This window comes from Eptatretus burgeri, chromosome 8 (genome assembly GCF_056783735.1).
Source record: "Eptatretus burgeri isolate ZD-2024b chromosome 8, Ebu_testis_v1, whole genome shotgun sequence".
Classification (NCBI taxonomy): domain Eukaryota; kingdom Metazoa; phylum Chordata; class Myxini; order Myxiniformes; family Myxinidae; genus Eptatretus; species Eptatretus burgeri.
The window spans coordinates 43,628,207-43,654,878 of NC_140968.1; the positions used below are offsets into that span (position 1 = coordinate 43,628,207).

Consider the following 26,672-nt stretch of genomic DNA (forward strand, 5'->3'; position numbering starts at 1 on the left):
TCAGGAGCACACTAAAACGAGCAAGGAAATAAAGTTTTGGATTTATAGTACGTTATAATCATAAAAAGACAGTGTTTTACAAATAAAAATGCAGCCAAGGTATCACCATCGATTTCTAATGTGTTCTGCATGTTTGATCGCATTTTAAGGAGCGGAATCACGGCTAGCCACTAAATACCCACGCGAACAACATGTTTAATGGCAGTTCAACGATAATAATACAATTAATGATAAAAATCGGCAACTTTTTTGTGGAATGACGACTGCACCACAATAGAAAGCACTCATATTGGTCTTTGTATAAAAGGTGCATGCTCCAGAGGGTGAACTCGGTGTTGAAATGCGAAGCTGGTATTTGCGGTGGCGCTAAATTAACTGGTGTTTGGAAGGTGACGTTGTCAACTACAGTGTTAATCAACTGGGGAAATGTGTAACGGTCTGATTCAAAATTATACTTTACTGGAAAGGCAAAGTATGGTTTTATTTCATCTCTCATTAAGTATTTAAAAGGGAAACTATGCACGTACAAGCATCGGAATACAATAGCATGAATTACTTTACCTGCCTGGCCTCGTTTATGACACCCGGTGTTGTTCGCAATGAGGTGAGAGTAGAAGTACGGCGAAGGAGCGTAAAAACTGGTTTTTGTCACTCGTCACGACGGGCTGGCCCGTTGAAGTACACAGCGACTGACCAAGAAATTCGATTTGAGGGAATTTATTGCTTTTCAAGCTGGATTCTCATTCCGCATAACAGAAGGATTTTTCATCACCAATTTAAATTTACAATGGCTATTCGTCTTGGGGAAGCAGGCTTTTGGTAATGAGAAAAGCAGAGACCAATTACGCATCCAATTCTGGTACGATGTCGTGGTCATACCTGTGCAATCGATTTTAATTGTTTGCATTCATGGTCCATTCGCTGCAATGTTACAGGAAACACTTTTTGAGTGAAGCAAAAAAGCATAAAGTGGTTTTGATAAGCCGCTATGCACAGCATTTAATAGTTTTGTGTGTACCGCTGTGATCGGATGAAGCTAATATAGGTACGAGGTGAGCCGAGCGAGGTGCGTACGCGGGGAAAAGGGAAATAAATAAATAAATAAATAACTGTTGAGGTGGTGGGTAAAAAATTGAGAGAATGAAGGACAATTGAGAGAAATGAGAAAATGACATGCAGCGAGGGAGGGAGGAATCAAAAATGTCTCCCTTTTTGCATAGTAATAGGGAAATCCATTTCAATGGTTTGATGAATAAAAATGACTGATAATGACATAAATCTCATTTGTATACATCGTCCTTTTAGAACAATTTTAACCTGTTTGAGCAATCCCTTTGTTCGTGTTTTCATTTTTATTTTTGGAATACAAAGTCGAGGTTCACGGAAGAGCTGTAAGATTGAGGGTAAAATTTGCAACATACTGACGGGCTCCATTCAGATATAAAGGCCCTGTCACACCTTGACGATTCAGCCAGCGTATGCCAACGTATGAAAAATTTGTCTATTTTTGTCTAAATTTGTCTAAATAAAAATTTGTCTAAAAACGTCGAATACGTTATGGGTAAGTTTTGTATACGTTAAGAGCACGCTGGCATATGTCGTAGTATGCCGAGCTCGTCGACAAATTTTAACATGCTTGAAATTTTTCGACGTATGCCAGCGTATGACTCACATGTTCCGCATACGCTGGCCATAAGTTGTCGGCACGTTATGCGATCGTTGACACACGTCGACACACGGTACTTGTAAGTTACTCATAAGTCGAAACACGTCGAGGTAATGTTTAGCGTACCCGAAACTTATTTATAACCTATGAGTAACGTGTTGTAGGCACGTTACGCGATCGTTGACACACGTTATTTGTAAGTTACTAATAAGTCGAAACACGTCGAGGTAATGTTTAGTGTCAGTGTTCCAGACTCCCTGGTTTTTTGGGGGGGTTTTTTTTTCTTCGGCATGACGGTGATGTTGACACTTCGATTTCTTGTGCGGTTATAATATAATATAATTAATAGGCTGCCACTCAACAATTTAAATCATAACCGCACTAGAAATCAGTGTCAACATCACCGTGATGCTGAAGAAAAAAAAAAACCAAAAAAAAAAAACGAGGGAGTCTGGAACACAGACGCTAAACATTACCTCGACGTGTTTTGACTTATGAGTAACTTACAAGTAACGTGTGTCGACGTGTGTCAACTATCGCGTAATGTGCCTACAACTTATGGCCAGTGTATGCGGAACGTGTGTCATACGCTGGCATATGTCAAAAAATTTTCAACATGCTGACGTATGCCAGCGTACTACGCTGGCGTTCTACGACGTATGCCAGCATGCTTCAGCGTGCTCTTAACGTATACAAAACTTACCCATAATGTATTCGACATGTGCCAGCGTATTCGACAAATTTTTCATACGTCGGCATACGGTGGCTAAAACGTCAAGGTGTGACAGCGGCTTGACACTTCGATGTCGAGTGTGGTTATGATTTGAATCGTCGAGCCGCAGCCTTTTAATAGGCTACGCCACGTGATCGTCGGCGATACGCTGCTGCACGCTATGCATAAGTTAGACTATCATTGGGCATAGGTTGTGAACGCCGACAACACGCTCAGCATTCGTTGATGTAAGTTATCTATATGTTATCGAAACGTTCTGTGTACGTTACTAATACATTACGCATACGTTCAACTCGTTATGAATACGTCCAAAACTGAAAAAAAAACATCAATAGTTCAACGTGCGCCGGCGTTTTACATACATTTTGATACCTTGCCATACGCTGGCTAAAACGTCAAGGTGTGACACTGACAGGGCCTTTACAAGCGAGGGGAAGAATGAACAGGAAAAGAGGAGAAAGAGAAAGTGGGAGAAGGAAGGGGAGGGAATGTCACCTGTATAGCAAGAGTGTTGGGTTACACAGGGCTAATGTAGGTAGAAACACTCACAGATAGGAATGGGGAGGATATTTCAGTGTTTGGTTGAAAGCCGACAGGGAAGCATGTCATTGAACTGTCTCCCAAAAACAGTTACACAAACAGCAGAAATAAGTGGAACAAAAGAGTGGAGGTGTGTGGAATGCCTGTTTTTGGGGGAGTTTAAATCAGGAGGAGGTTACTGAAAGAATGCATGCATCCTAGAGGAGATTGGGAGGGTTGGGGGTCTGAGACCATGCGAGGAGGGTAATGAAAAAAACAACAACCAGAGAGGCCACCAACGTGTAATGGCTGTAAGCAATGTGACAACAACAGACCTTGTGCTCTGGCTTCATAACCAGAGATTCCAATAATGTTGAGAGCTTTAGATTCCACAGAATAAAGGAGAGACACATGTGATGCTGGGTTGCCTGCCCATAGGTGGGATCCATTGATTTATGGAAAAAATGTCTTGTCGGCTGTGAGTCGTTCTGATTTTTCCAAGGAATGATTTAGAATGACAGGAGAGGTCACAGAGGATGTTAACGATATTGTTAAAAGGTGTAACAATATATTTGTTTGTAACTATGTTATCTGCATGCAAATACACCCCTTAGGAACCACGTATATCAGTAGGATATTCCAAACACAGTCAGGAAGTGGGATGTAGTGACAAAGAAAAGAAAGGGAACAAGATAAAAGAGAAATGTAAAGTAGTCCACAAGAACAGTAAAGTATGGGTTACTCTGTGTGGTGTTCCCATCTGAGCAGATAGCTCGTGATGATCCATGGTTCAAATATCATGAGCTATGGTTCAAATTCCAGATACTTCGTTGATTGCACTATTGTCGACTAATGACCTGTGATGGGAAATGAAAGGGGTCTTATGGGTCTCAGTGGTTTGTAGGTCAAAAGGGTCTTAAGCACTGTAAACAGTCTCTGGGATTGAAAGGTCTAATGTATTGGTACGATGTGGTGAAACCTGTGCAATTGATTTTAATTGCTTGCATTTATGTTCATGGTCCATTCAGTGCAGTGTTACAGGAAATACTTTTGAGTGACGAAAAAAAGCATAAAGTGGTCTTGATAAGTTACTATGCACATCATTTAATAGTTTTTTTTTGCATATCTCTGTGATCGGTTGAAGCTTTAAGTACGAGGTGAGCACAATTACATGCTAGGTCAAGAATAATGGAAGAGCAGGAAGATTTACACTCCCAAATGTAATGATCGTCTGCACCTCCCACATCCAATAGTAATCAGGGTCTAAGGTGTCTTAATGGGTCTGAAGGGTGAAAGCAATCTAATTGTCAAACGTGTCAAAAAGGTCTGAGGAGTCTAAAGGGTTTTAAAAAGAGTCTTAAAAAGGTCTAAAATGCTATTTCTTCGACTTCTTTTTATTTTTGATGGTATTGACATTGAAATATCACACAATCCGGTTGCTCATGGAACCTTTAATGAAAAGGAGACTGTTCTAATTTGGCTCATATGTGCGTAATATGGAGAAATAACCTGCAGTGCAGTAATCTTCGTCCAGATGAAACAGCACTCAAATGGAAGGAAGGAAGGAAGGAAGGAAAAACAAAGAGAAAAGGCATAAAATGTCATAGCCTTCATGGTTTTAATAATTTTGCTGAATGGAGTTAAAGGGCTCGCCCATATTTACAAAATTTATGTGTATGCGTGACTGACATGAGTGGTCATGTGACATGGAAGATTGCGTACGATTGGGAAAGATTGCATAAGTAACAAAATGGCCGTCAGTCGGCCATCTTTGATCTGATCTCGAAAAAGAATGTTGTGCATATGTAAGCCATACTTCCTTATCTGTGTGGCAAGTTTAAACAAGATAGGGAAATACCGAGAAATGGTTGAGAATGTGTTCAATGTCAGGTTGTTCTTTTTTTTACAACTAAAATAGCTGCCAACCTACGAGTCGGCCATCTTTGATCAGATCGCAAAATAAACTCAGGTGCATGTGTATGCCATCATGTACAATTAAGAGATGATGACATCATAATGACATCACAACACCTAGTGGAACGGTTTAATTGAAAACTTGATATCAACATTTAATTCCTCGACCTTAACAACATTATCTTAGTGATTTAACATCTCACCATCGCATATTGTAATCAAATTGAACTATTTTGTTTGTATTACAAGGTAATTACCAGATAATGACATCATATGACACCATATAAGACCCCCTCCAGTTATCCAGTATTTTGGAATATGACCTTTTAATAATCTAAGTCCATGTGGTGCTTTGGTTAAAAAAAACATGATGCTTTTGTCGACCATGTAACAATTTCATCATTAAGCCACCTCACAAAACAGCATAGTTTGGGCAAATATACATCAGCTGAACAAATCTGTGGAATTTGTGGTTTGCAAGAGTCACACTTGAAGGCACAAATCATGAGCAAGAGGGGAGAATGGCACAAGTCTATTAAGCTCAAGAATGGGTGAGGGATAGAGGGAATATCTTTCAATCATATACTTTTGGAATCTTAGCCCAGTTATAAACTGTCATCCTCGTATTTTGTAGGCAAGGCGAACCATATCTCGGGTGTTTGTCATATCATGTGGCATATTTCGGGTGTATATTATATTATATTATATTATGACAGGCTTGGGAACCTCGGGTCCTGAATTCAAATCCCTCTCAGCTGTTGAATTAATACCAGGTGGGGTTGACTCAGCCTGTCATCCTTCAGAGGTCGGCAAAATGAGTACCAGCTTGCTGGGATGATTGAGCCATTCGAGTATCCTGTGTCGGAGTGGCGACCAATCCAGGATTGTGCCCAATAGCGCAGGAGACTGCTTGGTCCCAATGGACAATTGGTCTCAAAAATCCCCACAATAACCTACGCTCAACCTCCTTACCACAACCACAACCTACGCTTCAACCTCCTCACCACAAATTCTTCAATCACTCCAAATGCTTCAACCTTCTCACCACAAACATCACAGCACTTCACCCACCTCGCCACAGCCACGGTGAAGCACTGCGACTGTGATCGGCACTCCGGACACTCAACACTGTCCTTCAGGGATGTCAGGGAACATAGGACTTTACCCACCATGACGGATGCTTGAGGTTGCAACAGATTGACATGTAACTCGGAGTGCAAGTATGGGCTTTGGTCCAGTCAACGTCATCTGAGTAGCACTGGCGTTCCGCTGGATAGTGACCCTCATTTGGAGCCCAGCACACGTTCATGGAGCAGAGCCCTCCCAAAAAACCCGCACTCCATGTTAATCTCAGAGCTCCATTGCATGGCCAGGTTCGGGGGGGGGGGGGGGAAGAGGTCATTTTTTTCTTTGGAGCCTCACAGGGTGGGATTACTTCTCAGGGAGGCATCTGCACGCCAATGGGAGTGCTGGGAAATGCCTACAGAGCATTTTGATGTGATTCCTGGCTCCTTCGCACAGCCTCTGTAAAATAACTGTGACAGGATCATTGAGCATGCAGTCTATAACATGCAGTCTACAACATGCAGTCTGCGATCAAGAGTCTCGGTGAGTCCTCCAGCCAGTCAGCCTCAATGCCGCAGTCATCCATGAGAGGTCAGAGGGTCTTAACCCAGGTGCGAGATGACTATTGTGCAAGGATGATCCAGACTTGCACAGCGGTGTGAGGGGAAAGGTGGAGCGCTTATTGGGTGGGACACCAGACCGATAATAGACTCAATGAACACACGTACAGACTTTCTCACACGCCACTTTAAGCTGTCTTCTCACACATTCTGTCTCTCTCATCTTCTGTCTCTGCTGTGGATGCAGAAAAAAAACTAAAAGAGCAACTGCAGAGAGATGCACCTCTTCACTCTTCCTCTTCTGCATTATATTTGCACTTCAATACACCTCATTTTGCACCTCCTCACTCATGCACCATAGACACCCCCAGTTTTCCTCCCTTCTCCCCCACCCTAATCAAATTGGTTGTGTTGTTCCGTCGACCGCACCAGGTACAAAGAGGTTGTTCACACCTTTCTCTCATCTTCCTTTGCTCTCTGATTTCCTTGGGTGTGTGTCCAATGGCACCTGTAATGTTTGTGCAAGATAAGATTGTCGAAGTTTGTATTTGGTAAGCTCTGCACTGTATCTTTTTTTGTGAAAAATTGCATTTATTTTGCCGCACCCTCAGAATCCTTGTTTTTTTTTTTGTTTTTTTTGTATACCTTGGTCGAGGCTCATATGAGAGCTAACACACAACTCACAGCAAGGAGGCATGAGACAAGAGGGGCGGGAGTGGAAGGGACAAAACAGTGGGGAACAGACACATTAGGTGAACTGTGGAAGGGAGAGGGATGGGGATGGGACGGGGAACATGGCGAAGAGAAGATGGACATTACAGGGACTTTCAGGAAGGAAAGCAGGGGAATTGAAGGAAGTGGGCTTGGGTGGATTATCGGGGGTAGAAAAGATCGAGGATTTGGATGGGGGAAGACAAGAGGTGGTGGTGAACAGCTGTTTTGAAAGCCTGGAGGGAAGAATGGGAAAGAATAGAGTGAGGAAGTTTATTCCAAAGGCAGGAAAAAAGAGGAATGAAAGAGTGAAGCTGAGCAGTGATTCGTGATTTTGGTAGTTTTACCAGAAGGGGGTTGTTGGCGGACCTTGAGCGCCCTGTGGAAATGTGGTGGGGACAAATCGCAGAGAGAGCAGGGGGGGCAAGACTGGAGAGGAGTCGGTAGAAGACAGAAAGACCACCGACCAACCTGCGGTGATTGAGTGAGAGGCCCAAAGACTCAGCTTCATTGCGGGAGATGCCGATGATCTTAAATGCCCTGGTTTCGACAGCGTGAAGCTGAGAAAGGTGGGAGGCAGGAGCACCAGCCCAGAGGGGAGAGCAGACTCCATCAGGCTACGGACAAAAGCTTTGTAAGTGGTCAGGAGCTCAAGAGGGCCGAGGAAGGACTTTGCACGATGGAGGATTCCCAGTCGGCGACTGGCTTTTGAGGCGAGGTTGGAAATGTGACTTTCCCAGGAAAGGTCATGGCAGATAGTGAGACCCAGAAGCTTGAAAGAAAAGACTTCTTCCAGAGGATTGTTGAGAAAGTGGATGGGGGGGGTTTCTAAAGGTCCTTTCGAAGAGACATAGTGAGAGTGTGAGATTTGTCTGGATTGAAAGACATGTTCCACGTGTTGGACCACTTTGTGATTTTATCCAGATCTGCAGTGAGCGAAGAAGCTGCTGCTTGCCGGTCTGAGGGATGACAGATGGTACGGCAGAGGGTGGAGTCGTCGGCAAAGAGAAATAGAGGATTTTCCAGAGAGTCCGAGAGATCATTGATGAAAACCAGAAAAAGAACAGGGCCCAGAACGCTACCTTGAGGAACTCCAGCCTGCACAGGAAGAGGGGATGAAAGAACTCCATTTAGGGCCACACGTTGACTGCGACAGGAGAGGAAGTCTGTGAGCCTTGAGTGGAGATGGCCTTGAATACCATGGGAAGAGAGTTTGGTGAGTAGGGCAGGGTGCCAGACTGTGTCAAAAGCACGTGATATGTCCAGGGATACGGCTCGGATTTCCTGTCTGGCATTGAGGACCTCCATCCATTGATGGGAGAGCAGAAGCAGCATATCCAGGGTAGAGTGACCTTGTCTGAAACCAAATTGATGATTGGAAATCAAGCCATTGGAGAAGAGGAAGGATTTCAAGTCTGAAGCGATGATGGATTCCATAACCTTGCTGATGATTGGGAGAAGGCTGATTGGTCTGTAGTTACAGTGATCTGTTTTTGCACCTTTTTTATGCAGGGCAGTGATGTTAGCAGATTTCCAAGCAGATGGCAGATGACCTTGGGCAAATGAGAGGGTGAATAGAACAGAGAGAGGGTGAGCAAGAGCAGAAGAGCAGGCTTTGAGGACACGTGGGCTGATGCCGTCTGGACCGGTTGCAGAATCTGACTCGAGGTTTGAAAGCAAGCTCTCCACCTTGTCAGGAGAAAAGGATAGAGTCCAGGGACAGTTGGGTGCGACTGGGTAAAGTGGGTAGAGATAGTGATGCGTTTAGGACACAAGATTTAGCTGAAAACACCGAGTTTAGACATTCAGCTTTATCATGTGTGGAATCAGCAGTGCGGCCATTTGAGGTAAGGGAGGGGATGGAGGGGGAACATACACCAGAAACAGATTTGATTAAACGCCACCAGGATTTTGAGGAGGGAGGGAGGTTTGAGAGTTCAGACTTGAGATGAGAAAGATGTTGTTTTCTGGCTCTCCTGAGGGTAGATACACACTTGTTCCGAGCTTTGTGGAAAGAATTGAGATTGCCCTCAGTTGGGTTTGCTTTCCATGAGGCAAAGGCAAGTTGTTTCAGGACAACTGCCTCGCCACATGCTTCAGTAAACCAAGGGCGGGAGGAAGGGTAAGACAATTGAACACGAGAGGGGATAAATCTGTGCATGAGGGAGAGCAAGTTTCTTTGAAAGAATTCCCAGGATGAGTTGATGTTTGAGAAAGTAGTGATAGGAGACCAGTCTGTAAGTTTGATGGCTGCTTGGAGACCCTGCCAGTCGGCTTGAGTGAAATGCCAGACTCGACGGCGGTGAGGTGGTTCTCTGATAACAGCCAGAGAGATGTCCACTTTAACAAGGACGTGGTCAGAAGAACCAATTGAAGCAAAGGAAGAGCAGCAGATATTGTCAGGGAAATTTGTCAAAATCAGATCCAGAAGAGATGGAGTACCATTGGTTGAGATCCGGGTCGGGAAGTTGACCGATTGAGTCAGTCCCAATGAGTCACAGAAAGCTTTTGCTGAGGTGCCATGGCAGGTGAGAGAGGTATCCACACCTTGCCAACTGGCGTGATGACAATTGAAGTCACCACATAAGAGGAAGAGAGAGTTTGGATGAGAAGATGGTCCATGTTTTCGGATAGAAAACATGTTTCTATCCCTGCTGTACATAAAATATGCTGTACATATTTTCGGTTTTCCCTGCTGTACATATTGCTTGTAATAAAACCTTTTATTATTGTTCACATGCCTTTCCTCCCCCTCGCTTTATAAATAAATTGCTTGTATTATAAATGTCCCCAGCTCAGTCTGTCTTTTCATCCATTGGTCCAGCATGATTCACACATAGTTAGCTGGAAAGTTCTACCCCATGAATGGGCTCTTAATAGCTGGTGTGTAGTTGGCAGCTCTGCTCGGCTGCACCTGATACAGTAAGTTAATGCAAGTATGTATCGAGGGCACGAGACTCCCCTTGGTATGGCCATCCACAGGTAAGGTATCACACGGAGTAGTGTAAGCCTGCCAGGATTGGCAGTACCAATCGGCATTCATGGTTACTTGGAAACCTATTGGTGCAAGGAGTTATCTGTGCCCAGCGGCCTCAGGACCGGGCATTCGGGAGGGACCCGAGTGCTTACCCTCATGGCATGCCTCGAACCCCAGATTCACAACAACACAGTTAGTTATAAAAATCACAAATTTATTAAAGTTTTCAGCTTTCACTCCAGATACTGTATTGACAATTGTTTAACCCACGAGATCCGATTATCAAATGAGATAATATTTCGAATATATACATTAATTATTCCGAGATTGTGTTTCCAAATCAAGGCATGTTTGAATAGGCCAAACAAAATGATGAATTAAGACCACAGCAAGCTGACAGAGGGATGACCAAGGATAATTAAATAAGGCCGTTGATTATCTTTAAAAGGGGTGTTTTAATTAACTCAAGCTCCCAATTTTCATTCATGCACTCCCTTGGATTTCGCGTGGTATTCATGCAAAGTTTCAGGCTGATAGACTTCATGGCTTTGGAGTTATGGAGGACACACACACACACACACACACACACACAAACACTATTGTACATTTACAAATATACATACACTACCGGTCAAAAGTTTTAGAACACCCCCATTTTTCGAGTTTTTACTGAAATTTAAGCAGTTCAAGTTCAGTGAATAACCTGAAATGGAACAAAACTAAGCACTAAACTGCCAGAGGTTAAAAAACAAAGCTTACATTTCCAAAAACTGAAAAATAATGTAAATTTCAGACTTGTTAAAAAAGGCCCTTTTCAGTGAACAAGTAATGGGTTAGCAACTGCAGCTGTTCTGCAGCAATGGAAGTAAATTAAGCCTTGAAAGTTGATGCAAACAATTCCTACAGGGTTCCCAAGTTTTGTTGATTTGTTACAAACCCTCTGTCTGTATAACAGCAGTGTTGGAACAGACTATGTTGCTGCACCCTCTGAAGCATTATTCGGACAATATTGCACTGCAGGAAGTGGTATATTGCTATCATCATGGTGAGAAAAAAGACAATTAACAAAGGAAGAAAGACAGACCATGATAACCCTAAAAAGTGTGGGTCTTTCCTTTAGAGAAATTGCAAAGCGATTAAGGCGTCAGTGAGTACAGTTTCCTCCACCATCAAAAGGCACTTGGAAACTGGAAGAAACTGACAGAAAGAGGTATGGCAGATCCAAAGCCACAACACAATCAGAAGACAAGTTTCTGAGAGTCAACAGCTTGCGTGATAGGCGGCTCACAGGACAACAGCTTAAAGCACAGCTTAACACTGGTCGAAGTGAGGAAGTCTCAGTTTCAACTGTGAAGAGAAGACTTCGAGCTGCAAGTTTGACAGGTTGAGTGGCAGTAAGAAAGCCATTGCTAAGATGGCAAAATAAGAAAAAGAGGCTTCCCTGGGGCATGAAGCACCGCTAGTGGACTACTGAAAACTGGAAGAAGGTCTTATGGACCGATGAATCAAAATTTGAAATCTTCGGTTCATTACGCAGGGTTTTTGTACGCCGTGGAGTAGGCGAAAGGATGGTTCGTCAGTGTGTGACACCAACTGTCAAACATGGAGGAGGAAGCGTGATGATCTGGGGCTCTTTTTCTGGATCCAGAGTCGGCGACTTGCACAGAGTAAGTAGCACCCTGAACCAAAAGGGCTAGCATAGCATTTTGCAGTGCCATGCAATACCCCCTGGTCTATGCCGAGTTGGTCAGGGGTTCATCCTACAGCAAGATAACGACCCAAAACATACCTCCAGGCTATGTCAGAACTACCTTCGAAGAAAAGAACTAGGAAGTCGGCTTTAAATCATGGAATGGCCAGCACAGTCTCCAGACTTAAACACCATCGAGCTGGTTTGGGATGAACTGGACAGAAGGGTGAAAGCAAAGCAACCTACAAGTGCAACACATTTGTGGGAACTTCTGCAACAGTGTTGGGAAGAACTTTCCGAACAATATTTGATTTTTGATATTTCCATTGTGGAAAGAATGCCACGAGTATGTTCGGCTGCTATATCTGCAAAAGGTGGCTACTTTGATGAGTCAAAAATTTAGATTAAATTTTGTTCAACAAAACTATTCCATGATTCCTTTTTTATCTGCAATTGTTTATTTGTTCTATGCTTTAATTTCAGAGTACATTGAAACATTAAACTGCTTAAATTTCAGTAAAAACTGGAAAAATGGGTGTGTTCGAAAACTTTTCACTGTTGGTGTGATATATATGTGTATATATATATATATATATATATATATATATATATATATATATATATATATATATATATATATATATATATGTATATATATATATGTATATATATATATATATATATATATATATATATATATATATGTATATGTATATGTATATGTATATATATATATATATATATATATATATATATATATATATATATATATGTATATGTATATGTATATATATGTATATATATATATATATATATATATATATATATGTATATATATATATATATATATATATATATATATATATATATATATATATATATATATATATATATATATATATATATGTATATGTATGTATATATATATGTATATATATATATATATATATATATATATATATATATATATATATATATATATATATATATATATATATATATGTGTGTGTATACATATCCCTGTGTTGTAAGAGGCGACCAGGGTTGCGTCAGGAAGGGCATCCGGCGTAAAACATGTGCCAAATCACGATGCGGATCATAAGGATGATCCGCTGTGGCGACCCCTAACGGGAGCAGCCGAAGGAAGAAGAAGAAGAAGAAGAAGATATATATATATATATATATATATATATATATATATATATTATAAAGATATCTATATATATATATATATATATATATATATATATATATATATATATATATATATATATATATATATATATGTTCTTCTTCTTTCATGATGGCCACAGCGGATCATCCGTATGATCCGCATAGTGATTTGGCACATGTTTTACGCCGGATGCCCTTCCTGACGCAACCCTGGTCGCCTCTTACGACATAGGGATATGTATACATATATATATATATATATATATATATATATATATATATATATATATATATATATATATATGCAAGTTGAGTCACCCGATCAACATCGAGTTATTTGGACTAATAAAACCTACCAACTCTAACAAGAAGTTTGTTGTTTCAACTTGAGGCAAAGGTAACTTTGGTGTGCTTAATATGTGGAAAGATGTTTCCTTAATGTTATTTTGTGGCTTTTATTTTAGGCCTGGAGCAGTTGATACAGCCCTTCTTGCATCACTTTGCTGCAGTAATTCACTAGAGTACGATATATTTTAAGAAAAGCTCTTGATGTGTTACCAAATGTGTGCAAGGGCGATAAGCACAGTTTAGACAGAAAGAGCAAAGCACGTGTTGGATATTTCTGCAACAACGAGGAAGCTCAGAATCATTCTCCATGCTTCATCCCTCTCTTATACTGATGTAGAAATGATTCTCAGATATCTCTTCTATTGGTCATCTATTGTCTTCTTCCTCCCCTTCCGCTGTTCATATATTTCCCAAAGCCATTATTTGTCTTGTTTTTATTTGTTTCCAGTACCACACAAGATAAAATTGACCCTTGGAGTGTTCAGTCTGCCATGCACAAACATTCTCGACGTGACGACAAGCGCTTCCCCAGTGAAATGTCTTTTTGCTCGACATAAAGTTTTGCACTCATTTGGGAAATGATTGGCAATTATTCTCATGATATGTTTCATTTTGCATGCCATTAAGATGTGAAGTCAGAGGCAGCAACAGATGAGGTGTAAACGCTTGCACACATTTCACAGTCAATTCGGAACCTATAAGGGCAAGACATGGCTGCCTTCACAGAAATTAATGGTAAATTTAACAAGTTGTTTGACTTATGACTTCTTCAAAGGCCAAAGTTATGTCCACCTTCTTGAGAAGTCAGATGAGGACCGTTTTTGGTCTGTCTTTCACAAACCTGCTAGCCACGCCTGATGTTCGACTGAAGGTGGCAAGGAGGGACATGCAATTTTGCTTCGATACTGGGGATCACTTGCCTACCGTTCACTAACGACCAGTGATGGCAGATAGGTCCTCCATCTTACTGTCTTTCCAACGGATGGGTGCACACTTTGATGAATCGCCCTGTATGGGAAACACCAGGATGACAGTTGAAAGTTTGGCCAAGATTTGAACCCAGGCTAGAGAGTTCAAAAGAAAGTGTGCACAACTCTTGTACCACCTGGTCCCGAGAAATGTACCTGATCTTCAGAATGAATGCAAAATGAGATAAATAACTTTTTAAAGAATTTCATTCCAATTCTACGAGTTTAATAAATTAGGTGGTCAATGATTCAAATCTCTCACTCACAAATCCAGGACTTTCAAAATTATGTATGAATGCTAACGAGACCTTTTGAGCATGTGCTGTGTGTGAATTTTCAGTGACTCACTTCTGTGAGCATGGGCACTTTCAACCTGCTGTTGTGAGTGCAAAACCTGTAATTCAAATTGTATTTGAACATAATTTTAGCATTTAAACGAAAGAGTGGCAATTTCAAAATGGTTTACCATTATTGTTGTTCCTAGGTTCAAATCGGACTCACAGAAATATAGGAAATACAAGAAATCAGTGAATGAGAGGAGTCGAGTTCCTTCCATTTCCTGCTAATATGAGTGAGCCGCAGCATACACATGCACATAATATCATTTAAATTATTTCTAAAAATGATGTTAATATAACTTCAAAACATATTTCCCGCACCAAAAGTAAGAACCTTAACCTGTAAGCGAATGAATGGTTTTCTGACCGCATGGTTCATCAGCTGGGTAATGTTCTAACTCGAGATTTCGATTCTTTCATCCTAGAACTTCTACAAACGATGGATCCACAACCTTGGTCACGGATCCACATCAGTAGATTACTTACATCAGTAGATCCACAACCTCCAGTGCATCCAGGCAGTCAGTCAACACATCAATGTAACATCACTAATCAAACTTTACTCGCAAGAAGATTTAATGTATTTTCATATGGTTACAACTACCATCATACATACTATTATATGATAATAGAATAAATCATGCACATCTTACCTTACATACAACATCCACCAACAAACACGACCACCCCACTTACCAGGGGATCAAACTGTTGTTCAAATATCCAAACGGTTATATATAAACGGTTTTCTTTTAACTGCTTCCTTGTCTCTGAGTAACCAATGAAATGGGTTTAAATGGTTTCCATTTCTTTTTTTTTAATAACGTATTTATATAAATATCTCGTTAATAATATTTTTTACCATTCATATTGTATTTCACTAATCCTATTTGGTATCGTTTTATGATATTAAAGAAAACTTGTTTTATCTGCTAACTGTAGCTCCCTGTGTTAACATATGTCTGACTAGTTGTTTTAATCGATTGGCAAGTTCAGTGCTGTGTTAACATATGTCTGACTAGTTGTTTTAATCTATTGGCAAGTTCAGTGCTGTGTTAACATATGTCTGACTAGTTGTTTTAATCCATTGCCAAGTTCAGTGCTGTGTTAGCATATGTCTGACTAGTTGTTTTAATCTATTGGCAAGTTCAGTGCTGTGTTAACATATGTCTGACTAGTTGTTTTAATCTATTGGCAAGTTCAGTGCTGTGTTAACATATGTCTGACTAGTTGTTTTAATCTATTGGCAAGTTCAGTGCTGTGTTAACACACCTCTGACTAGTCGTTTTAATCTATTGGAAAGTTCAGTGCTGTGTTAACATATGTCTGACTAGTTGTTTTAATCTATTGGCAAGTTCAGTGCTGTGTTAACATATGTCTGACTAGTTGTTTTAATCTATTGGCAAGTTCAGTGCTGTGTTAACATATGCCTGACTAGTTGTTTTAATCTATTGGCAAGTTCAGTGCTGTGTTAACACACCTCTGACTCGTTGTTTTAATCTATTGGCAAGTTCAGTGCTGTGTTAACACACCTCTGACTAGTCGTTTTAATCTATTGGAAAGTTCAGTGCTGTGTTAGCATACGAAAGAGTAGTTGTTAACCGCTAAGCCAAAAGAGGACATACGAGAAAATATTGTTGTGTGATAAGTTTTTCGATGAGTAGTAGTTTATATATTGTTTTGAGACATGTTACATGATAACATTTTTACCCTGCGCAGGTGAAGCGAAAAGCAGGTTCAAGCAATCGGTTCACTTCTGTCTGTCTGTCTGTCCTTCTATCTGCAAATGTCAGTTTATGATCGAGGAACAACTTGATTTCAATTGAATGTTATATTTTGAACACGAATCAGACCATGAATTGGAAAATGAAGAACTAATGTAACTGTTAAATGAGATGTATTAGACACTGCATAAACGGTGGGAAACTTTTGGAATTTTTTTCTTCTATGACCTTTAAAATCATCATTTTATTTCAATTGAATGACATACTTGAACTCTGCAGAACACAAATCTCCTTTTTCATACTTTCAAAACCCTTCCGTTTAGCAGTACTTGGACAAAATATTACGACATTTTACGTCATTACGACCAATCAATTTTTTTTGCCCATAGACCCTGCTCATGTTCTTGTTTCTCAAGACAGCGTGGGGTAATGTGTCCAATGAACTCTCTAGTTTTGAAAGCCAATGCTTCTGAAATCACAATGAAAATGGCCATGAAATGGTGACAACTTTCCAATTCGCTTTTCTGGACAGCCACTGGTCCAAATGGATGGTGCAGTTCTGGAAACCCTTTGGCCTTACTATCTCCATAACCTTTCATGGGAGGATCATATCACCAAACAAGAAGGGCGCTCGGTGGAGCGCATACCTCCGCCACATAATGCCTGATCCACGAGAACATATCAGGTCTTATACATTTTTGAAATATCATGCTCTACAGTACTACATCGTTTTTGGCCCTATCTCTCAATGGTGAAGAATCACTTTAAAAATTAAATAATTCTCGTGTCCAGATCCGGATTTGAATCTTCACCAAAATCGAATCAATTCGTTCTTGCCACACACCCAACCTGTCAATGAAGTTTTGTCCGAATCTATCCACAACGTTTTGAGATATTGTGCTATATAACGGTTTTGTACGATCTCAAAGGTGAAGAATCACTTTAAAAATTCTAGTAGTCGCATCCGGATCCAGATGTTCACCAAAATGTAACCAGTTCGTCCTCGTCACACACTAAACCTTTCCACAAAATTTCATCCAGATCTATCTACAACTTCTTAAGATATCCTGCACACAAATAAACAAACAGACAAACAAACAGACAAACAAACAAACAAACAGACAGAAAGGGGTGAAAGCATAACCTCTTTCATCTTTGGTGGCAAAGGTAACTAGCATCAAAGGCTCGATGCTGTCTGGGTATTCTCTGCAAAACTAAGGCATTCCTGAGTCATACCGACCTCATCAAGGTGCAAGAGGCTTTCATACAGGTGCTCCATGGAGTATGGCTCCCTGCTTTGGATTGGTACTCCTACTTCACACTTTGCTCCTCTTGAGGTGGTTGAAAACATGGCCTTCCAGACCATAGGAATCTCATGACAAGAGGTGTATTTCCAAAGATTGTCACTCTCCCACTTTGGAGCAAGTTGGTTGGCTCTCTATTTTGTACAAGCTTACATCTGGAATTGCTCCTGCTCTGTCTTATCTCTGCCTTCCCCAAGGAATGATTGCCTGCTTATCCTTCCAAAGTCCAGGCTGATGGATTACCCCAATATTGATTACCCCAATACCCCCCCCCCCACCTCCACCCCAAATCCATACCTTTTAATAGTATGTAACACTGCTGCCCTTTGTCATTTCGCTCTTCCATAAGCTGAGTTCCTTCCCTGGATAGAAAAAAAAAAAACACCTCGAGAAATAATGAAACATTGACTGCAGGAAATGAATTTGAGCCATTTCCATCATTGCTGTCACATTGGCTGGGGGCTGTATTGCACTCAATAATATCAGACGTCTGGGGGATGGATATAAGTTACACAGGATTGAAAAAAGAACATTTTCAAATAACGTTCAGATTCAATGGCATTAATAATGTATTTCTGGGTGTTCCATTATTACTCCAATGTTTCACTCATTCTGAAGAACATTCATGAACAACCAAATGTCGAAAGACTTCAACAAGAAGTTATTTTCTTTCATTGTATTTGCAATTTCCTATTGTTATTCATTCGCTCAAGCTAGTGAAAAATTTCAACCTCGTGATAAATCGTGAAAGAAGAAGCTTCCAGAACCCCACACATCACTGGCTGATGAGATCTGATAAAAAAAACGACCATTGCCCCTCATTTCACAAATGGCTGCTTCAATTTTTGGACCTTTTCTTGCTCAGTGACCCTGAGAGAGGCATCATCAACACACATAAAACTGCTTCAGGTGGTTTGTGTGCCATTCGACATCCAGGAATACATTCTCTCGTATGACATCAAACGAAACCGGATTTCTTTACGATTTCCATCTTTGTCCTTTATCAATCCGCAAACACACCCAGTCATTACCTATGTTATGACAACATGTTATGATGCTGTTCACACTAAATCTTAGGCTTGACATTAACGGTTGTACGATTGTCCACGAGATGTGAAATTTCTGTTTGGACAGTCCAAAAGTGTGTGTGCGCCAGTCCGTTCAGTGGACAAGTTAATATTCCTGCTAAAAACACGTCGTGCATATTTAAGATAAAAGTTTTGGGTCAAGCCAATTAGCAGCTTAAAAAGCCAGAAGTTGCAAGGAAATACCATGAGCAATGTCCACTGTGATTGAACACGGAAAGCAAAAGCAGCCACGGTGAGTGTAACATCTCACCATCAATGTTGAGCCTCGACATCGATATCAGAGATGTGCCTTTCTTCAAAAACTTGTTAGAGTTGATTGGCCTCATTTTGACACCACCAATATATTCAGCTATTTGTGAGATGGCGTTTTCTGTTGTAAAATCATCTCTGACAGGAACATATCAAGTCTGACTGGAGAGCATCTCTGACAACTGACATGATAAATTAATCATGTACATCCATGTCCAAGTCGAGAAGTGTTTTTTTGTATACAAAGTCATGCCTTGTGGAAGAGCTAGAACATTGAATGGATCAGGCTGCAACAGAACAAAAGCAACAGCAAGTAGAGGGAGAGGGAAACATCAACAGCAGGGTTCCATACATCCATCCTTTGGGACCATACTCTGTGCAGAGCGTTGGTGCTGCCTCGGCAGTCTCCTTGGCTATTGGGAACAATCTTGGATGGGTTGCCACTTCGACACAGGATACCAGCAAGCTGGCACTCATTTTGCCAACCTCGGAAGGATGACAGGCAGAGTCAACCCTACCTGGTATTAATTCAACAGCTGAGGGGGGATTTGAACTCAGGATACTGGGATCTCAAGCCCACTACCCTAACCATTAAGCCAACACCAGGCATAACAGCAGGGTTGAAAGACAGAATAGAGGGAGATTTGGACAAATAATGGATGTGGGAAGAAATGAGGGAGAGGACGCATGTGGTGGACAAGATGGATACAGAAGTAAACTTTCAGGAAGGAAAAACTGGAAATTCGGAAGGAGGTGGGCAGCAGTAAAATGGGTGGAAAGGATCATGGTTTTGGATGGGGGATGATCTGAGATGGTCATGTAGACTTGGAGGTAAGAATGAGATTGAAGAGAAGGTGGAAATTGGTTCCATAGGCAGGATAAAAAGAGGAATAAATGAGTGAAGGTGAGCAGTGATTCTGGATTTGGGGAGTTTCATCAGAGGGAGGTTGATGGTGGACCACAAGTGCCCTAAAGAAACCTGGGAATGGGGGTGGAAGGGGGAGGAAAAAGCATGGAGAGAGCAGAGGGTGCAAGATTAGAAAGGAAGCAGTAAAAGACAGAGACCACCGACCTGTCTGCAATATGAAAGTGATAAATCCATCGACTCAGCTTCATATTGGACATGCCAATAATCTTGAAGGCCTTGGTTTCAATGGCATCAAGCGGGGCAAAATGTCAAGCAGGGGTGCAAGCCCACAGTGGAAAGCAATACTCCATCAAGCTGCAGATGAAAGCCTTGTAGGTGGATAGGAGTTCAGGTGTGCCAAGGAAGGGCTTTGTACGATGAAGGATGCCCAGTCAGTGGCTGGCTTTGAAGGTCAACTCTGAAATGTGGTTTGCCCATAAAAGATCATGGCTGATAGTGAGACCCAATAGTTTGAATAACTGAACTTCCTCAAGAAGATTGTTAAGAAACTAGATGGGAGGGCGAGCCAAAAGCCCCTTTTGGAGAGAGGGAGAGTGAGTGTGAGTTTTGTGAGAGAGATATTGATAGTGGGAGCCATTTGGCCCATCACTGCCATGTTGCACACCAAAGTTACCTTTGCTACAACTTCAAACAACAAACTTCTTGTTGGAGTTGGTAGGTTTTATGAGTCCAAATAACTCGATGATGATCGGGTGACTCAACTTGCATATATATATATATATATATATATATATATATATATATATATATATATATATATATATATATATCTATATATATATATATATATATATATATATATATATATATATATATATATATATATATATATATATATATATATATATATATTGTTGTTGTTGTTGTTGTTGTTCGTCTTTCAGCTGCTCTTCCTGACGCAACCCTGGTCGCCTCTTATGACACAGGGATAAGGATTGGGTTTCGCCATGATTCCGGGCTGCCCTACACCCTCTCATAGCACGGACCAGCGCAGAGCACCCGTCCTTGAGCGATCCTCCAACCCAAGCCGCCGAGTAGCCGGAATACAGGCGCACGCCACTACACCCGGTTATATATATATATATATATATATATATATATATATATATATATATATATATATATATATATATATATATATATATATATATATATATATATATACACATACATACAATACTAAATGTGTGTGTGTGTGTGTCGTCCAGAACTCAAAAACTATTATAACTAGCAGCCTGAAACTTTGCAAGCGTCATAAGGGAACTTCAAGGGAGTGCAGGAATGAAAATTGGGTGTTTGGGTTCATTAAAACACTCCTTTTGAAGATATTTAACGGCCTTATTTAATTATATCCTTTATCAGGTGCATCCTCGCTCACCTCTCTCTCCCCCGCTGGGGTCTTAATTCGCCATTTTGTTTGGCCTGCTCAACACTGCCTTGAGTTGGAACATATCGCAACAGTCTATCAACAATAAAGGGCTCAAAATATTTTTTTTCACTTTCCTCACTCATATCATCGAATGTCTTTTTTACATATCTACAAATCACTGAATCCATCACTTTTGTAAGTGTTATAGTTTTCATGTTAGGAGCTTGGATCGATTTCATGCATTATATGATACGATTTTCCATGATCTACTCTCATGGATTGATTAAAGTGTATCATCGAAATATAATTTGAGTTTGGAGGATCGGATCATGTGAACGAAATAGCTCAAAAAAAGGAGTGAAATCGTAAAGTGTTAAGAAATTGGGGATGTTTCGTTTTTTGCCATTACCAATCAACTTGCTATCGTTTGCCAAGCTAGCCGTTCCTTATCAACCATTTAATTGGACTGCTTTGCTTGAGTGATTAAGCCACTTGCCAAGTGCCCTACACTGCTACAGTCGATATCAGTACAGTTAGTGTTCTGATCGGGATGTACAGTCGGCAGTTGCTACAATACAAGTTAGAGGTACGTAGACAGCGCACACGGACATGGTACATATGAGTAGATTTGGATCTGTAAAGGGAATCTCCGTGTGTGTGTGTGTGTGTGTGTGTGTGTGTGTGTGTGTGTGTGTGTGTGTGTGTGTGTGCATGCCTGCATGCTTGGTTACAGACGCTGTGGTGGCAAAGTTTCATCCCGTACCTGATGATGATGATGGGTGGTGGAGGTTTTAACTTTTAACCTCAGTAGCGTATGAGCGATTACGATTTCCTTTGTCTTCATGACTTTCTAAAGCAATTAGTTATTTCATATGAAATGGGTGTGCTTTACAAAGGTTACATGATTTCTCTTTGTGACCGATTTCCAAAGCCTTTGCTGCATTAACATGTTTTCTAAATTACAGAGCCAAATTTTTTTCCCACCCATCACACGATGACTGGCAGCGCATCTCTTTGAAACGTCTATAATGCAACGTTATGTTTTTAAAAACTGGGGAGACAATGGATACACCTATCCGGATTTCAGGTTTATTTGCCCTCATCAGGAAGGCATACCGATAAATATCTAACCAATGATGACCACATTTGTCATTTATACATGAAACACACACCCTGAATGTTATGCTGATGAGGGCAAATAAACCTGAAATCTAGATAGGTGGCTCCGTTTGATGTTTCACTGATGTTTACCATGTAATCTTTGTCTGTTTGACATAGTTGCTGGGCCGAGGCCTCTGGATTGGAGGTGACGCTTTGGTGTAGATCTATGTCCATTTGAGATTAGGAGAGTGCTCGTCACACTCCTCATTTTTCAATTTACCCACCAATCACATCACGTGCCTTCTGGTTGAATGCTTTGCATTAGCGGGAACAAGCATCTGTCCACCGGCCCTTGGCGCGAAACGTTCGGCACTGACAAAATCTCCTCAGCTGCACCCCTCCAAGTCCAACACCAAACTCCCTTCTGCACCTAAGATAGCCAACGTGAGACAATGGAAATAGGGGTTAGGCTGAAGCAAGGTGCACATCCAAGAGATAGATGTCAAGCGAAGTCAGTGAGGAGACGAGGGACACAAATGATGATGCCTGGTCGAGTGTCAAGGCAGAGTATATATATATATATATATATATATATATATATATATATATATATATATATATATATATATATATATATATATACATACATATATATATACATACATACATATTAGGGTGTACCACTTTTTCAAAAGTAGTTGCTGGAATGAAGCACTATGTGCCTATCGATTCCACCAGTGAAGTGAGGTGATCCACCAAAGTTTGAAAATTTTCCCGCCTTTTTTGACCGCGGGCCGCCATTTTGAAATTTCAGGAAAAATCCATATTTTTGGAAATAATATTGATTTTTGAATATTTTAAAATATATATTTCTCTGTGTTTAGATGGCCGAATGCACTTCAGTAGGCACCAGTATGACAGTAAGTACCCGTAAATATTATTCACAACTTGTCCCAACATTTTGAGAAGGGGTTGCCATTTTGGAATTTCACTGAAAATCCCATATTTTGACAATTATTGCATGGCACATTGTTAGGCATTTACAGAATATCAGTAGGAGCGTTTTCATAAAGACATTAATGACAAATGAGAGCATGATCAATTAATTATGAGAACAACCAAATATGTTTTATGCGACATGCTTTTCATATATGACAACATAACAATCTAGCAAACAAGCAACCACACAGATATCTTATAGAGAACATATCGTTTGTTTTGTATAGTCTGGGTAAAGCTTCCTGTGCTCTTCCACGCACTGTAGCAATGCTTGACATTGTTTCTCATCATTGCACATATGAATAAAGTCAGACACTCGCTTAATTCCTCTTTCAGCTAGATCATTTACAACACGCAAAGAATTAGCACTTTCACAAAATTTCCTGTAACTAGCAAACTTGTCCCACATAGCCACAGGAGCCTTGACCATTGGTCAGTCAAGGTTTATCTGCAAGTACACAAAGAATAAAAAATATATATATTTCATTAGATATACACAAAATATACGATTTTCACTGAATTTCCAAAATGGCAATCCCTTCTCAAAATGTTGGGACAAGTTTGTGAATAATATTTACGAGTATGTACTATCATAATGGTGCCTACTGAAGTGTATTCGGCCATCTAAACACAGAGAAATATATATTTTAAATATTCAAAAATCAATATTATTTCCAAAAATATGGATTTTTCCTGAAATTTCAAAATGGCGGCCCGCGGTCAAAAAAGGCGGGAAAATTTTCAAACTTTGGTCAATCACCTAACTTCACTTGTGGAATCGATAGGCACATAGTGCTTCATTCCAGAAACTACTTTTGCAAAAGTGGTACATGATTATATATATATATATATATATATATATATATATATATATATATATATATATATATATATACATATACACACGTGCACACACACATGGAGGTGGATTATTTGGGATCTGGGTGGGCTCGGTTCCCCCTTCTGAAATCCGCATATGGAGACAACAATCAATGACACACACACACACACACACACACACACACACACACACACACACACACACACACACACACACACACACACACACACACACACACACACACACACATTGCACCAAAAAAATTGTCAGAGCAACTGAAATTTGACAGAACAACTGACGACATCCAAATTGAATTTGGCCTCAATAAGTGTGCCAAGTGTACATTCATGCACAGTAGACCAACAAAAATGGGCACCCTAAAATTCTACCTCAATGCAACAACACAGGAGTTGGACAACAAAGCAACTTACAAATACCTCGTAGAAGAAGAGAGCCACCAAATATGGCCTAAAAATGCCCAAACCAACTATCAAAGAATACCTGCATTGAACGGAGATGATCCTGAAAACGTACCTTTCCCCAAGGAACAAAATCAAACCCATAAATCAACTTGCAGGACCAGTCTTCCAATACTGCTGCAGAATAGTAAAATGGCCATAAGGGGAAATCACAAAACTAGATATCAAAACAAGAAAACTCCTCACTATCCACAAAATGTTAGACAAAAATCAATACATCCCAACAATGTACCTGCCGAGGAAATAAGGAGATGGTGTCCTGATGGGACTCAATGAAGTGCACAGAGTGATGACTGGAAGATTAGCAGAATATGTGAAAAGTTCAACAGACTACTGAATACAATTTGTACACAAGTCTGAACACAAGACAGAAAAGGTATCTCTCACTCACCTTGCCAAAAACTCCCAAAAACAGGTGTGAATAGAAGATGTCATGCATCAAATCGAAACAGCAACAAATACAGCCCCAACAATTGCAAAAAAGTCAAAAGAAAATACAAGACGAAATACCAACAAACATTTAGTGACAACTGGGAAAAAACAAAAGAGTAGGGAAATATTATAAAAAAGAGTTGGACAGATTTAGGATACACAAATAAGGATCACTGGAATGGCGAAGAAGAGGTCAACTCAATTGGGACGGAGAACGAATCATTATACAGTTCCTATAGAAAGTCTACACCCCCTTTCAAAATTTTCACGATTTTTTGCCTAAAATTCTGGAATAAAATTGCATGAAATCAGACTTTTTATTTTACCTTTATTTACACATCATAACCCACAACTTCCAAGTGAAAAACAAATTCGACAAATTTCAGAAAATTATTGGTTGGATAAGTGTCCACCCCCTTATAATAACAATTGTAAATTAGCTCAGGTGCAACCAATCATCTCCAAAATCACACACCAAGTTAATTGGCCTCCACCTGTGTTAAATTGCAGCGATTCTGATTATTTCAGAATAAAGTCAGCTGTTCCTGTAGGTTTCCTCTGCTGGGTAGTGCATTTTGCAGCAAAGGACCATGAGCAAAGGAGCATGACCATGAGCACCAAAGGAGCTTTCAAAAGACCTCCGGGATAAAGTTGTGGAAAGGCACAGATCAGGGGATGGGTAGAAAAATATTTCAAAGGCCTTGAATATCCCTTGAAACACAGTCAAGCCAATCATTAAGAAGTGGAAGGCATATGGTACCACCAAGACCCTGCCAAGATCAAGCGTCGCTCCAAACCTGTTGACAAAGAAAGGAGGAGACTGATCAGAGATGACACGAAGAGGCCAATGGTATCCTTGAAAGAGCTACATACCTTTATAGCAAAGACAGGTCACTGTGTGTATGTGACAACAATATCCCAAGCAATCCATAAGTCTGGCCTGTATAGTGGAGTGGCAAGAAGGAAGCCATAACTCAAAAAAGCCCACCTTGAGTCCCATTTGAGGTATGCAAAAAAACACTCTGGGGATTCTGAAGCCATGTGGCAAAACGTTTTGTGGTCTAATGAAACCAAGATGGAACTTTTTGGCCTAAATGCAAAATGTTACATTTGGTGCAAGCCGAACACAGTACATCACCCAAAGAACACCATCCCAACTCTGAATCATGGTGGGGGCAGCATCATGTTATGGGGATTTTTCTCATGAGCAGGGACTGGGACACTTGTCAGGATAGAAGGGAAAATGTATGGAGCAAAATATAGAAAGATCCTCGAGGAAAACCTGCTGTCCTCTGCAAGAAAGCTGAAATTGGGACAGAAGCTCACCTTGCAGCATGACAATGACCCAAAACACATAGCCAAAGCTACACTGGAGTGGCAAAGGAACAAAAAGATAAATGTTCTTGTGGCCCAGTTGGAGCCCTGACATAAATCCAATCGAAAATCTGTGGCATCACTTGAAGATTGCTGTCCATTAACACTTCCCATGCAACTTG

At 40.5% G+C, this 26,672-nt stretch overlaps 1 protein-coding gene across 3 annotated transcripts in view; it reads left to right on the forward strand.

Moving 5' to 3' along the window:
- Window positions 1–26,672, forward strand: part of LOC147021623 (uncharacterized) — a 210,325-nt gene that overhangs the window by 83,651 nt on the left and 100,002 nt on the right. The window contains exon 1 of one of the 3 annotated variants that reach the window (XM_085893748.1): window positions 14,807–14,895. The exons of the other annotated variants lie outside the window; for them this stretch is intronic. The gene's annotated coding sequence lies outside the window, so the exon portion shown is untranslated. Of the gene's footprint in view, window positions 1–14,806; window positions 14,896–26,672 lie in introns of those variants that run through there. 3 annotated transcript variants of the gene reach the window in all.